This window comes from Convolutriloba macropyga, unplaced genomic scaffold (assembly GCF_964194025.1).
Source record: "Convolutriloba macropyga unplaced genomic scaffold, txConMacr16.3 SCAFFOLD_800, whole genome shotgun sequence".
Taxonomy (NCBI): Eukaryota; Metazoa; Xenacoelomorpha; order Acoela; family Convolutidae; genus Convolutriloba; species Convolutriloba macropyga.
This window is the reverse complement of record NW_027452150.1, coordinates 17,501-29,595: the sequence shown is the minus strand read 5'-3', so window position 1 is coordinate 29,595 and position 12,095 is coordinate 17,501.

Here is a 12,095-nt window from a genome sequence, read left to right as displayed (position 1 = left end):
CTAGCTAGCTAGCTCAAGCTCAAGCTAGCTAGCTCAAGCTCAAGCTCAAGCTAGCTAGCTAGCTCAAGCTAGCTAGCTAGCTCAAGCTCAAGCTAGCTAGCTAGCTCAAGTTCAAGCTAGCTAGCTAGCTCAAGCTCAAGCTAGCTAGCTAGCTCAAGCTCAAGCTATCTAGCTCAAGCTCAAGCTAGCTAGCTCAAGCTCAAGCTAGCTAGCTAGCTCAAGCTCAAGCTCAAGCTAGCTAGCTCAAGCTCAAGCTCAAGCTAGCTAGCTAGCTCAAGCTCAAGCTAGCTAGCTAGCTCAAGCTCAAGCTAGCTAGCTAGCTCAAGTTCAAGCTAGCTAGCTAGCTCAAGCTCAAGCTAGCTAGCTCAAGCTCAAGCTAGCTAGCTCAAGCTCAAGCCAGCTAGCTCAAGCTCAAGCTCAAGCTAGCTAGCTAGCTCAAGCTCAAGCTCAAGCTCAAGCTAGCTAGCTAGCTCAAGTTCAAGCTAGCTAGCTAGCTCAAGCTCAAGCTAGCTAGCTCAAGCTCAAGCTAGCTAGCTCAAGCTCAAGCCAGCTAGCTCAAGCTCAAGCTCAAGCTAGCTAGCTAGCTCAAGCTCAAGCTAGCTAGCTCAAGCTCAAGCTAGCTAGCTAGCTAGCTCAAGCTCAAGCTCAAGCTAGCTAGCTCAAGCTCAAGCTCAAGCTAGCTGGCTCAAGCTCAAGCTCAAGCTAGCTAGCTCAAGCTCAAGCTCAAGCTAGCTAGCTCAAGCCCAAGCTCAAGCTAGCTAGCTAGCTCAAGCTCAAGCTAGCTAGCTCAAGCTCAAGCTCAAGCTCAAGCTAGCTAGCTAGCTAGCTCAAGCTCAAGCTCAAGCTAGCTAGCTAGCTCAAGCTCAAGCTAGCTAGCTCAAGCTCAAGCTAGCTAGCTAGCTCAAGTTCAAGCTAGCTAGCTAGCTCAAGCTCAAGCTAGCTAGCTAGCTCAAGCTCAAGCTAGCTAGCTCAAGCTCAAGCTAGCTAGCTCAAGCTCAAGCTAGCTAGCTAGCTCAAGCTCAAGCTCAAGCTAGCTAGCTCAAGCTCAAGCTCAAGCTAGCTAGCTAGCTCAAGCTCAAGCTAGCTAGCTAGCTCAAGCTCAAGCTAGCTAGCTAGCTCAAGTTCAAGCTAGCTAGCTAGCTCAAGCTCAAGCTAGCTAGCTCAAGCTCAAGCTAGCTAGCTCAAACTCAAGCTAGCTAGCTAGCTCAAGTTCAAGCTAGCTAGCTAGCTCAAGCTCAAGCTAGCTAGCTAGCTCAAGCTCAAGCTAGCTAGCTCAAGCTCAAGCTAGCTAGCTCAAGCTCAAGCTAGCTAGCTAGCTCAAGCTCAAGCTCAAGCTAGCTAGCTCAAGCTCAAGCTCAAGCTAGCTAGCTAGCTCAAGCTCAAGCTAGCTAGCTAGCTCAAGCTCAAGCTAGCTAGCTAGCTCAAGTTCAAGCTAGCTAGCTAGGTCAAGCTCAAGCTAGCTAGCTCAAGCTCAAGCTAGCTAGCTCAAGCTCAAGCCAGCTAGCTCAAGCTCAAGCTCAAGCTAGCTAGCTAGCTCAAGCACAAGCTTGCTAGCTAGCTCAAGCTCAAGCTAGCTAGCTCAAGCTCAAGCTAGCTAGCTCAAGCTCAAGCTAGCTAGCTCAAGCTCAAGCTCAAGCTAGCTAGCTAGCTCAAGCACAAGCTTGCTAGCTAGCTCAAGCTCAAGCTAGCTAGCTCAAGCTCAAGCTAGCTAGCTCAAGCTCAAGCTAGCTAGCTAGCTCAAGCTCAAGCTCAAGCTAGCTAGCTCAAGCTCAAGCTCAAGCTAGCTAGCTAGCTCAAGCTCAAGCTAGCTAGCTAGCTCAAGCTCAAGCTAGCTAGCTAGCTCAAGCTCAAGCTAGCTAGCTCAAGCTCAAGCTCAAGCTAGCTAGCTAGCTCAAGCTAGCTAGCTAGCTCAAGCTCAAGCTAGCTAGCTAGCTCAAGTTCAAGCTAGCTAGCTAGCTCAAGCTCAAGCTAGCTAGCTAGCTCAAGCTCAAGCTAGCTAGCTCAAGCTCAAGCTAGCTAGCTCAAGCTCAAGCTAGCTAGCTAGCTCAAGCTCAAGCTCAAGCTAGCTAGCTCAAGCTCAAGCTCAAGCTAGCTAGCTAGCTCAAGCTCAAGCTAGCTAGCTAGCTCAAGCTCAAGCTAGCTAGCTAGCTCAAGTTCAAGCTAGCTAGCTAGCTCAAGCTCAAGCTAGCTAGCTCAAGCTCAAGCTAGCTAGCTCAAGCTCAAGCCAGCTAGCTCAAGCTCAAGCTCAAGCTAGCTAGCTAGCTCAAGCTCAAGCTCAAGCTAGCTAGCTAGCTCAAGTTCAAGCTAGCTAGCTAGCTCAAGCTCAAGCTAGCTAGCTCAAGCTCAAGCTAGCTAGCTCAAGCTCAAGCCAGCTAGCTCAAGCTCAATCTCAAGCTAGCTAGCTAGCTCAAGCTCAAGCTAGCTAGCTCAAGCTCAAGCTAGCTAGCTAGCTAGCTCAAGCTCAAGCTCAAGCTAGCTAGCTCAAGCTCAAGCTCAAGCTAGCTAGCTCAAGCTCAAGCTCAAGCTAGCTAGCTCAAGCTCAAGCTCAAGCTAGCTAGCTCAAGCTCAAGCTCAAGCTAGCTAGCTAGCTCAAGCTCAAGCTAGCTAGCTCAAGCTCAAGCTCAAGCTCAAGCTAGCTAGCTAGCTAGCTCAAGCTCAAGCTCAAGCTAGCTAGCTAGCTCAAGCTCAAGCTAGCTAGCTCAAGCTCAAGCCAGCTAGCTCAAGCTCAAGCTCAAGCTAGCTAGCTAGCTCAAGCTCAAGCTAGCTAGCTCAAGCTCAAGCCAGCTAGCTCAAGCTCAAGCTCAAGCTCAAGCTAGCTAGCTAGCTCAAGCTCAAGCTAGATAGCTAGCTCAAGCTAGCTAGCTAGCTCAAGCTCAAGCTCAAGCTAGCTAGCTAGCTAGCTCAAGCTCAAGCTAGCTAGCTCAAGCTCAAGCCAGCTAGCTCAAGCTCAAGCTCAAGCTAGCTAGCTAGCTCAAGCTCAAGCTAGCTAGCTCAAGCTCAAGCTCAAGCGAGCTAGCTGGCTCAAGCTCAAGCTAGCTAGCTAGCTCAAGCTCAAGCTAGCTAACTCAAGCTAACTCAGCTAGCTCAAGCTAACTCAAGCTAGCTAAAGCTAACTCAAGCTAACTCAAGCTAACTCAAGCTAACTCAAGCTAGCTAAAGCTAACTCAAGCTAACTCAAGCTAACCCGAGCTAACTCAAGCTAGCTCAAGCTAACCCAAGCTAGCTAAAGCTAACTCAAGCTAACTCAAGCTAATTCAAGCTAACTCAAGCTAACTCAAGCTAACTCAAGCTAACTCAAGCTAGCTAAAGCTAACTCAAGCTAACTCAAGCTAACTCAAGCTAACCCGAGCTAACTCAAGCTAACTGAAGGTAGCTAAAGCTAGTTCAAGCTAACTCAAGCTAGCTAAAGCTAAGACAAGCTAACTCAAGCTAACTCAAGCTAACTCAAGCTAACTCAAGCTAACTCAAGCTAGTTCAAGCTAACTCAAGCTAACTCAAGCTAACTCAAGCTAGCTAAAGCTAACTCAAGCTAACTCAAGCTAACTCAAGCTAACCCGAGCTAACTCAAGCTAACTCAAGGTAGCTAAAGCTAGTTCAAGCTAACTCAAGCTAGCTAAAGCTAAGACAAGCTAACTCAAGCTAACTCAAGCTAACTCAAGCTAACTCAAGCTAACTCAAGCTAGTTCAAGCTAACTCAAGCTAGCTAAAGCTAACTCAAGCTAACTCAAGCTAACTCAAGCTAGCTCAAGCTAACTCAAGCTAGTTCAAGCTAACTCAAGCTAGCTAAAGCTAACTCAAGCTAACTCAAGCTAACTCAAGCTAACTCAAGCTAGCTAAAGCTAACTCAAGCTAACTCAAGCTAACCCGAGCTAACTCAAGCTAGCTCAAGCTAACCCAAGCTAGCTAAAGCTAACTCAAGCTAACTCAAGCTAATTCAAGCTAACTCAAGCTAACTCAAGCTAACTCAAGCTAACTCAAGCTAGCTAAAGCTAACTCAAGCTAACTCAAGCTAACTCAAGCTAACCCGAGCTAACTCAAGCTAACTCAAGGTAGCTAAAGCTAGTTCAAGCTAACTCAAGCTAGCTAAAGCTAAGACAAGCTAACTCAAGCTAACTCAAGCTAACTCAAGCTAACTCAAGCTAACTCAAGCTAACTCAAGCTAGCTAAAGCTAACTCAAGCTAACTCAAGCTAACTCAAGCTAACCCGAGCTAACTCAAGCTAACTCAAGGTAGCTAAAGCTAGTTCAAGCTAACTCAAGCTAGCTAAAGCTAAGACAAGCTAACTCAAGCTAACTCAAGCTAACTCAAGCTAACTCAAGCTAACTAAAGCTAGTTCAAGCTAACTCAAGCTAGCTAAAGCTAACTCAAGCTAACTCAAGCTAACTCAAGCTAGCTCAAGCTAACTCAAGCTAGTTCAAGCTAACTCAAGCTAGCTAAAGCTAACTCAAGCTAACTCAAGCTAACTCAAGCTAACTCAAGCTAGCTAAAGCTAACTCAAGCTAACTCAAGCTAACCCGAGCTAACTCAAGCTAGCTCAAGCTAACCCAAGCTAGCTAAAGCTAACTCAAGCTAACTCAAGCTAATTCAAGCTAACTCAAGCTAACTCAAGCTAACTCAAGCTAACTCAAGCTAGCTAAAGCTAACTCAAGCTAACTCAAGCTAACTCAAGCTAACCCGAGCTAACTCAAGCTAACTCAAGGTAGCTAAAGCTAGTTCAAGCTAACTCAAGCTAGCTAAAGCTAAGACAAGCTAACTCAAGCTAACTCAAGCTAACTCAAGCTAACTCAAGCTAACTCAAGCTAACTCAAGCTAGTTCAAGCTAACTCAAGCTAACTCAAGCTAACTCAAGCTAGCTAAAGCTAACTCAAGCTAACTCAAGCTAACTCAAGCTAACCCGAGCTAACTCAAGCTAACTCAAGGTAGCTAAAGCTAGTTCAAGCTAGCTCAAGCTAGCTAAAGCTAAGACAAGCTAACTCAAGCTAACTCAAGCTAACTCAAGCTAACTCAAGCTAGTTCAAGCTAACTCAAGCTAGCTAAAGCTAACTCAAGCTAACTCAAGCTAACTCAAGCTAGCTCAAGCTAACTCAAGCTAGTTCAAGCTAACTCAAGCTAGCTAAAGCTAACTCAAGCTAACTCAAGCTAACTCAAGCTAGCTCAAGCTAACTCAAGCTAACTCAAGCTAACTCAAGCTAACCCGAGCTAACTCAAGCTAACTCAAGGTAGCTAAAGCTAGTTCAAGCTAGCTCAAGCTAGCTAAAGCTAAGACAAGCTAACTCAAGCTAACTCAAGCTAACTCAAGCTAACTCAAGCTAGTTCAAGCTAACTCAAGCTAGCTAAAGCTAACTCAAGCTAACTCAAGCTAACTCAAGCTAGCTCAAGCTAACTCAAGCTAGTTCAAGCTAACTCAAGCTAGCTAAAGCTAACTCAAGCTAACTCAAGCTAACTCAAGCTAGCTCAAGCTAACTCAAGCTAGTTCAAGCTAACTCAAGCTAGCTAAAGCTAACTCAAGCTAACTCAAGCTAACTCAAGCTAACTCAAGCTAGCTAAAGCTAACTCAAGCTAACTCAAGCTAACCCGAGCTAACTCAAGCTAGCTCAAGCTAACCCAAGCTAGCTAAAGCTAACTCAAGCTAACTCAAGCTAATTCAAGCTAACTCAAGCTAACTCAAGCTAACTCAAGCTAACTCAAGCTAGCTAAAGCTAACTCAAGCTAACTCAAGCTAACTCAAGCTAACCCGAGCTAACTCAAGCTAACTCAAGGTAGCTAAAGCTAGTTCAAGCTAACTCAAGCTAGCTAAAGCTAAGACAAGCTAACTCAAGCTAACTCAAGCTAACTCAAGCTAACTCAAGCTAACTCAAGCTAGTTCAAGCTAACTCAAGCTAACTCAAGCTAACTCAAGCTAGCTAAAGCTAACTCAAGCTAACTCAAGCTAACTCAAGCTAACCCGAGCTAACTCAAGCTAACTCAAGGTAGCTAAAGCTAGTTCAAGCTAGCTCAAGCTAGCTAAAGCTAAGACAAGCTAACTCAAGCTAACTCAAGCTAACTCAAGCTAGTTCAAGCTAACTCAAGCTAGCTAAAGCTAACTCAAGCTAACTCAAGCTAACTCAAGCTAGCTCAAGCTAACTCAAGCTAGTTCAAGCTAACTCAAGCTAGCTAAAGCTAACTCAAGCTAACTCAAGCTAACTCAAGCTAACTCAAGCTAGCTAAAGCTAACTCAAGCTAACTCAAGCTAACCCGAGCTAACTCAAGCTAGCTCAAGCTAACCCAAGCTAGCTAAAGCTAACTCAAGCTAACTCAAGCTAATTCAAGCTAACTCAAGCTAACTCAAGCTAACTCAAGCTAACTCAAGCTAGCTAAAGCTAACTCAAGCTAACTCAAGCTAACTCAAGCTAACCCGAGCTAACTCAAGCTAACTCAAGGTAGCTAAAGCTAGTTCAAGCTAACTCAAGCTAGCTAAAGCTAAGACAAGCTAACTCAAGCTAACTCAAGCTAACTCAAGCTAACTCAAGCTAACTCAAGCTAACTCAAGCTAGTTCAAGCTAACTCAAGCTAACTCAAGCTAACTCAAGCTAGCTAAAGCTAACTCAAGCTAACTCAAGCTAACTCAAGCTAACCCGAGCTAACTCAAGCTAACTCAAGGTAGCTAAAGCTAGTTCAAGCTAACTCAAGCTAGCTAAAGCTAAGACAAGCTAACTCAAGCTAACTCAAGCTAACTCAAGCTAACTCAAGCTAACTAAAGCTAGTTCAAGCTAACTCAAGCTAGCTAAAGCTAACTCAAGCTAACTCAAGCTAACTCAAGCTAGCTCAAGCTAACTCAAGCTAGTTCAAGCTAACTCAAGCTAGCTAAAGCTAACTCAAGCTAACTCAAGCTAACTCAAGCTAACTCAAGCTAGCTAAAGCTAACCCGAGCTAACTCAAGCTAGCTCAAGCTAACCCAAGCTAGCTAAAGCTAACTCAAGCTAACTCAAGCTAATTCAAGCTAACTCAAGCTAACTCAAGCTAACTCAAGCTAACTCAAGCTAGCTAAAGCTAACTCAAGCTAACTCAAGCTAACTCAAGCTAACCCGAGCTAACTCAAGCTAACTCAAGGTAGCTAAAGCTAGTTCAAGCTAACTCAAGCTAGCTAAAGCTAAGACAAGCTAACTCAAGCTAACTCAAGCTAACTCAAGCTAACTCAAGCTAACTCAAGCTAACTCAAGCTAGTTCAAGCTAACTCAAGCTAACTCAAGCTAACTCAAGCTAGCTAAAGCTAACTCAAGCTAACTCAAGCTAACTCAAGCTAACCCGAGCTAACTCAAGCTAACTCAAGGTAGCTAAAGCTAGTTCAAGCTAACTCAAGCTAGCTAAAGCTAAGACAAGCTAACTCAAGCTAACTCAAGCTAACTCAAGCTAACTCAAGCTAACTAAAGCTAGTTCAAGCTAACTCAAGCTAGCTAAAGCTAACTCAAGCTAACTCAAGCTAACTCAAGCTAGCTCAAGCTAACTCAAGCTAGTTCAAGCTAACTCAAGCTAGCTAAAGCTAACTCAAGCTAACTCAAGCTAACTCAAGCTAACTCAAGCTAGCTAAAGCTAACTCAAGCTAACTCAAGCTAACCCGAGCTAACTCAAGCTAGCTCAAGCTAACCCAAGCTAGCTAAAGCTAACTCAAGCTAACTCAAGCTAATTCAAGCTAACTCAAGCTAACTCAAGCTAACTCAAGCTAACTCAAGCTAGCTAAAGCTAACTCAAGCTAACTCAAGCTAACTCAAGCTAACCCGAGCTAACTCAAGCTAACTCAAGGTAGCTAAAGCTAGTTCAAGCTAACTCAAGCTAGCTAAAGCTAAGACAAGCTAACTCAAGCTAACTCAAGCTAACTCAAGCTAACTCAAGCTAACTCAAGCTAGTTCAAGCTAACTTAATGAAGTTAACCCAAGCTAACTTGGGTTAATGAAGTCAAACTCAAGCTAACCCGAGCTAACTCAAGCTAACTCAAGCTAATTCAAGCTAACTCAAGCTAACTCAAGCTAATTCAAGCTAACTCAAGCTAATTCAAGCTAACTCAAGCTAGCTAAAGCTAACTCAAGCTAACTCAAGCTAACTCAAGCTAGCTCAAGCTAACTCAAGCTAACTCAAGCTAACTCAAGCTAACCCGAGCTAACTCAAGCTAACTCAAGGTAGCTAAAGCTAGTTCAAGCTAGCTCAAGCTAGCTAAAGCTAAGACAAGCTAACTCAAGCTAACTCAAGCTAACTCAAGCTAACTCAAGCTAGTTCAAGCTAACTCAAGCTAGCTAAAGCTAACTCAAGCTAACTCAAGCTAACTCAAGCTAGCTCAAGCTAACTCAAGCTAGTTCAAGCTAACTCAAGCTAGCTAAAGCTAACTCAAGCTAACTCAAGCTAACTCAAGCTAGCTCAAGCTAACTCAAGCTAGTTCAAGCTAACTCAAGCTAGCTAAAGCTAACTCAAGCTAACTCAAGCTAACTCAAGCTAACTCAAGCTAGCTAAAGCTAACTCAAGCTAACTCAAGCTAACCCGAGCTAACTCAAGCTAGCTCAAGCTAACCCAAGCTAGCTAAAGCTAACTCAAGCTAACTCAAGCTAATTCAAGCTAACTCAAGCTAACTCAAGCTAACTCAAGCTAACTCAAGCTAGCTAAAGCTAACTCAAGCTAACTCAAGCTAACTCAAGCTAACCCGAGCTAACTCAAGCTAACTCAAGGTAGCTAAAGCTAGTTCAAGCTAACTCAAGCTAGCTAAAGCTAAGACAAGCTAACTCAAGCTAACTCAAGCTAACTCAAGCTAACTCAAGCTAACTCAAGCTAGTTCAAGCTAACTCAAGCTAACTCAAGCTAACTCAAGCTAGCTAAAGCTAACTCAAGCTAACTCAAGCTAACTCAAGCTAACCCGAGCTAACTCAAGCTAACTCAAGGTAGCTAAAGCTAGTTCAAGCTAGCTCAAGCTAGCTAAAGCTAAGACAAGCTAACTCAAGCTAACTCAAGCTAACTCAAGCTAGTTCAAGCTAACTCAAGCTAGCTAAAGCTAACTCAAGCTAACTCAAGCTAACTCAAGCTAGCTCAAGCTAACTCAAGCTAGTTCAAGCTAACTCAAGCTAGCTAAAGCTAACTCAAGCTAACTCAAGCTAACTCAAGCTAACTCAAGCTAGCTAAAGCTAACTCAAGCTAACTCAAGCTAACCCGAGCTAACTCAAGCTAGCTCAAGCTAACCCAAGCTAGCTAAAGCTAACTCAAGCTAACTCAAGCTAATTCAAGCTAACTCAAGCTAACTCAAGCTAACTCAAGCTAACTCAAGCTAGCTAAAGCTAACTCAAGCTAACTCAAGCTAACTCAAGCTAACCCGAGCTAACTCAAGCTAACTCAAGGTAGCTAAAGCTAGTTCAAGCTAACTCAAGCTAGCTAAAGCTAAGACAAGCTAACTCAAGCTAACTCAAGCTAACTCAAGCTAACTCAAGCTAACTCAAGCTAACTCAAGCTAGTTCAAGCTAACTCAAGCTAACTCAAGCTAACTCAAGCTAGCTAAAGCTAACTCAAGCTAACTCAAGCTAACTCAAGCTAACCCGAGCTAACTCAAGCTAACTCAAGGTAGCTAAAGCTAGTTCAAGCTAACTCAAGCTAGCTAAAGCTAAGACAAGCTAACTCAAGCTAACTCAAGCTAACTCAAGCTAACTCAAGCTAACTAAAGCTAGTTCAAGCTAACTCAAGCTAGCTAAAGCTAACTCAAGCTAACTCAAGCTAACTCAAGCTAGCTCAAGCTAACTCAAGCTAGTTCAAGCTAACTCAAGCTAGCTAAAGCTAACTCAAGCTAACTCAAGCTAACTCAAGCTAACTCAAGCTAGCTAAAGCTAACCCGAGCTAACTCAAGCTAGCTCAAGCTAACCCAAGCTAGCTAAAGCTAACTCAAGCTAACTCAAGCTAATTCAAGCTAACTCAAGCTAACTCAAGCTAACTCAAGCTAACTCAAGCTAGCTAAAGCTAACTCAAGCTAACTCAAGCTAACTCAAGCTAACCCGAGCTAACTCAAGCTAACTCAAGGTAGCTAAAGCTAGTTCAAGCTAACTCAAGCTAGCTAAAGCTAAGACAAGCTAACTCAAGCTAACTCAAGCTAACTCAAGCTAACTCAAGCTAACTCAAGCTAACTCAAGCTAGTTCAAGCTAACTCAAGCTAACTCAAGCTAACTCAAGCTAGCTAAAGCTAACTCAAGCTAACTCAAGCTAACTCAAGCTAACCCGAGCTAACTCAAGCTAACTCAAGGTAGCTAAAGCTAGTTCAAGCTAACTCAAGCTAGCTAAAGCTAAGACAAGCTAACTCAAGCTAACTCAAGCTAACTCAAGCTAACTCAAGCTAACTAAAGCTAGTTCAAGCTAACTCAAGCTAGCTAAAGCTAACTCAAGCTAACTCAAGCTAACTCAAGCTAGCTCAAGCTAACTCAAGCTAGTTCAAGCTAACTCAAGCTAGCTAAAGCTAACTCAAGCTAACTCAAGCTAACTCAAGCTAACTCAAGCTAGCTAAAGCTAACTCAAGCTAACTCAAGCTAACCCGAGCTAACTCAAGCTAGCTCAAGCTAACCCAAGCTAGCTAAAGCTAACTCAAGCTAACTCAAGCTAATTCAAGCTAACTCAAGCTAACTCAAGCTAACTCAAGCTAACTCAAGCTAGCTAAAGCTAACTCAAGCTAACTCAAGCTAACTCAAGCTAACCCGAGCTAACTCAAGCTAACTCAAGGTAGCTAAAGCTAGTTCAAGCTAACTCAAGCTAGCTAAAGCTAAGACAAGCTAACTCAAGCTAACTCAAGCTAACTCAAGCTAACTCAAGCTAACTCAAGCTAATTCAAGCTAACTCAAGCTAATTCAAGCTAACTCAAGCTAGCTCAAGCTAACTCAAGCTAACCCAAGCTAACTTAAGCTAGCTTAAGCTAATTAAAGCTAATTAAAGCTAACTCAAGCTAACCCAAGCTAACTTAAGCTAGCTCTAGCTGGCTGCCACTGTTAGGCCATTTGGGAGCGCTTTTCTCGCACTCTGATTGGCTGCCACTGTTAGGCCATTTGGGAGCGCTTTTCTCGCACTCTGATTGGCTGCCACTGTTAGGCCATTTGGGAGCGCTTTTCTCGCACTCTGATTGGCTGCCACTGTTAGGCCATTTGGGAGCGCTTTTCTCGCACTCTGATTGGCTGCCACTGTTAGGCCATTTGGGAGCGCTTTTCTCGCACTCTGATTGGCTGCCACTGTTAGGCCATTTGGGAGCGCTTTTCTCGCACTCTGATTGGCTGCCACTGTTAGGCCATTTGGGAGCGCTTTTCTCGCACTCTGATTGGCTGCCACTGTTAGGCCATTTGGGAGCGCTTTTCTCGCACTCTGATTGGCTGCCACTGTTAGGCCATTTGGGAGCGCTTTTCTCGCACTCTGATTGGCTGCCACTGTTAGGCCATTTGGGAGCGCTTTTCTCGCACTCTGATTGGCTGCCACTGTTAGGCCATTTGGGAGCGCTTTTCTCGCACTCTGATTGGCTGCCACTGTTAGGCCATTTGGGAGCGCTTTTCTCGCACTCTGATTGGCTGCCACTGTTAGGCCATTTGGGAGCGCTTTTCTCGCACTCTGATTGGCTGCCACTGTTAGGCCATTTGGGAGCGCTTTTCTCGCACTCTGATTGGCTGCCACTGTTAGGCCATTTGGGAGCGCTTTTCTCGCACTCTGATTGGCTGCCACTGTTAGGCCATTTGGGAGCGCTTTTCTCGCACTCTGATTGGCTGCCACTGTTAGGCCATTTGGGAGCGCTTTTCTCGCACTCTGATTGGCTGCCACTGTTAGGCCATTTGGGAGCGCTTTTCTCGCACTCTGATTGGCTGCCACTGTTAGGCCATTTGGGAGCGCTTTTCTCGCACTCTGATTGGCTGCCACTGTTAGGCCATTTGGGAGCGCTTTTCTCGCACTCTGATTGGCTGCCACTGTTAGGCCATTTGGGAGCGCTTTTCTCGCACTCTGATTGGCTGCCACTGTTAGGCCATTTGGGAGCGCTTTTCTCGCACTCTGATTGGCTGCCACTGTTAGGCCATTTGGGAGCGCTTTTCTCGCACTCTGATTGGCTGCCAGTGTTAGGCCATTTGGGA